The sequence below is a fragment of the Schistocerca nitens genome, chromosome 4 (assembly GCF_023898315.1).
Source record: "Schistocerca nitens isolate TAMUIC-IGC-003100 chromosome 4, iqSchNite1.1, whole genome shotgun sequence".
NCBI lineage: Eukaryota > Metazoa > Arthropoda > Insecta > Orthoptera > Acrididae > Schistocerca > Schistocerca nitens.
Genome location: NC_064617.1, coordinates 238,445,572 through 238,448,712, shown reverse-complemented (window position 1 = coordinate 238,448,712; position 3,141 = coordinate 238,445,572). Strand labels below are relative to the sequence as shown.

Here is a 3,141-nt window from a genome sequence, read left to right as displayed (position 1 = left end):
GCAACTGACCCTTAACATAGACAAATGTAATGTATTGCGAATACATAGAAAGAAGGATCCTTTATTGTATGATTATACGATAGCGGAACAAACACTGGGATCAGTTACTTCTGTACACTATCTGGGAGTATGCGTACGGAACGGTTTGAAGTGGAACGATCATATAAAATTAAGTGCTTGTAAGAATGGTGCCAGGTTGAGATTCATTGGGAGAGTCCTTAGAAAATGTAGTCCATCAACAAAGGAGGTGGCTTACAAAACACTCGTTCGACCTATACTTGAGTATTGCTTATCAGTGTGGGATCCGTACCAGGTCGGGTTGACCGAGGAGATAGAGAAGATCCAAAGAAGAGTGGCGCGTTTCGTCACAGGGTTATTTGGCAACCGTGATAGCGTTACGGAGATGTTTAGCAAATTCAAGTGGTAGACTCTGCAAGAGAGGCGCTCTCCATCGCGGTGTAGCTTGCTGTCCAGGTTTCGAGAGGGTGCGTTTCTGGATGAAGTATCGAATATATTGCTTCCCCCTACTTATACCTCCCGAGGAAATCACGAATGTAAAATTAGAGAGATTCGAGCGCGCACGGAGGCTTTCCGGCAGTCGTTCTTCCCGCGAACTACACGCGACTGGAACAGGAAAGGGAGGTAATGACAGTGGCACGTAAAGTGCCCTCCACCACACACCGTTGGGTGGCTTGCGGAGTATAAATGTAAAATTTAGATGTATTTTGGCAGACGAGTCCTCTGCGCTTTGGAGAACCACAAATGTCTGCGAGAGCTTTACTCTGTTTGAGTCAACTGTTCCTACCTCACATTTAAATGTTGGCAGTGAACTTGAGCAGAGTTGGCTCCGGTTCTGTACCAAGAAAGTAACAAGAAAATCAAAGAAAGACAAGTATTCACCCAGAAGAGAATTGTGCCCTGATAAAATAGACAGGTAGACTAGAATTATTGAAGCATGTTTCGTACAAAAATTTAAGTATTTTCGTTAGCTTAAAAACATAAGGGGCAGTTAAATGAAAACAGAATGCCTGCCACAACGGGACCATCGAATGGTTCCATTCAAAAGCAATCACTGCTCGCGTTAAGGTACTTTTCGCACTGGGATACGAGACGATGAGTTTCTCTTTCTTAGAACGCGATCGACCGCTGAAGGACCACCAACCTCATCCACTGTTACACTTTCTCTCCCGACTGAACCCGATGTCCACGTATGTCTTTCTTCAGGTCGCCAAAGATGTCAAAATCACACGGAGAAGTATCCGGGCTCTACGTAGGATGTTGCAGTGTTTCCCAGCCGAATCGCCTTCGTCCGATTGATAATGTGGGGTAGGCGTTATCGTGCAAGAAGATGACACCGTTAGACAGTATTCCTGGGCGTTTTGACTTCATGGCGCGTCGCAGTTTCTGAAAATTGTCTTCGAAGAGGTCCTCGCTGCGTGTGGTTTGATGCTTGAGGACCAGCGGAGGGCACCTGCACTCAGAGAAGAAGGTCATAATGACCCTACCGAAATTTGTGATAACAGCTTTGGATTTCTTTGGTGGGGGAGATGTGAGATATTTCCTCTTTCGGCATTCCCGTTTGCCCTCGGGATTTCTGAATCATCTTGTTGCACGATAACGCCCGCTCTCTTCTACCAATCGGACGAAGGCTACACTTCAGCGAATTGATTGGGAAACACTGCAACATCCTCCGCACAGCCTGGATCCTTCACTGTGTGATTTTTACAGCTTTGGCGACCTGAAGAAAGACACGAGTGGACGCCAATTTCAGTCGGACAAGGAACTGAAAGAAGTGATACAGTTGCGGATCCGGCCGACTGTATTCTAGGAAACACGCCTCGTCTCCCAGTGGGATAAATTCGTTAACGCGAGTGGTGCCTACTTTTGAACTGAACCCTTCCATAGTAGATACGTTGTGGCGGATGTTCATTTTTCATATGACTGCCCCTCATATATTCTGAATAAAAGTACTTGCAATTGATCGTGGTTATTATATGCTATCTTATCTAAGCACTTTTTCATCAATATTAATAAACATTTTTGGAACTGCGATCAATAAATTGTTTTAAAAAATTTTCTTTTTAAAATTCAGTCTTGATCGCACCACGTATGCTACAAGGACAGTTGCAGTTGACATCACAGCAGCTGAGAAGAGTGCTCCACCTACAATCTTCGAAGGATGTCATGGATCTGATGACGGTCATGTGATATGACCGAAACTGGTCACCTATGTTCTTGTAGCATACGTGGTGCGATCAAGACTGAATTTTAAAAATAATTTTTTTTAAACTTTTTCATCAGCCTTATGCTTGGTTATGGCAACGGCCTTGCCGCAGTGGATACACCGGTTCCCGTGAGATCACCGAAGTTAAGCGCTGTCGGGCGTGGTCGGCACTTGGATGGGTGACCATCCAGGCCGCCATGCGCTGCTGCCATTTTTCGGGGCGCACTCAGCCTCGTGATGACAATTGAGGAGCTACTTGACCGATTAGTAGCGGCTTCGGTCAAGAATACCATCTTACGACCGGGAGAGCGGTGTACTGACCCAAGCCCCTCCTATCCGCATCCTCCACCGAGGATGACACGGCGGTCGGATGGTCCCGGTAGGCCTTGGCCTGACGACGGAGTGCTTATGCTTGGTTAGAATATTTAATTTAATTATTTACCTTTTTAAAAATTTTGTATTTAAAAAGGCAAGAGTAATCTTTGGGTTAACTTCACGTCAGTCCTCTAATTTGGATTACTAATATGCTGTCATAAGTGGCCAAGAGGAAATCATAGGTCTGTTGCTAGTTGCGGAGCTGGAGTGCTGGCGGTGAGGGCAGTTTTGGGTAAGTTGCGGTGTTCGTGTGCTGAGCAGATAAAAGTTGCGAGGTTCGTGTGAGCCACCACAAACACTCGCCTACAAATTTCTGGTCTCCAACTTCCATCGGAAAAGTTGCGAACTATGTATGTCCGGTTGCGCCTGTTATTAATTCCGTGTTCTTCAACGAGGAGGACATACTAATTTAGTTATTTTGGGAACACAGAAACCCCTTTGCATTATTTGTCACCTCACGGGGCCTGGAGCTGAGCCCTTCTCCATCGTTAAATATTAACGTGGTTACTGCTGGCACGTTCCTTCCAACTCGCCCTAGGAGC

General features: G+C 45.8%; 1 pseudogene; it reads left to right on the top strand.

Annotated features, from left to right (window-relative positions):
* Positions 1–2,317: 2,317 nt before the first annotated feature.
* Positions 2,318–2,435, top strand: LOC126254234 (5S ribosomal RNA; annotated as a pseudogene).
* The last annotated feature ends 706 nt before the right edge of the window (positions 2,436–3,141 follow it).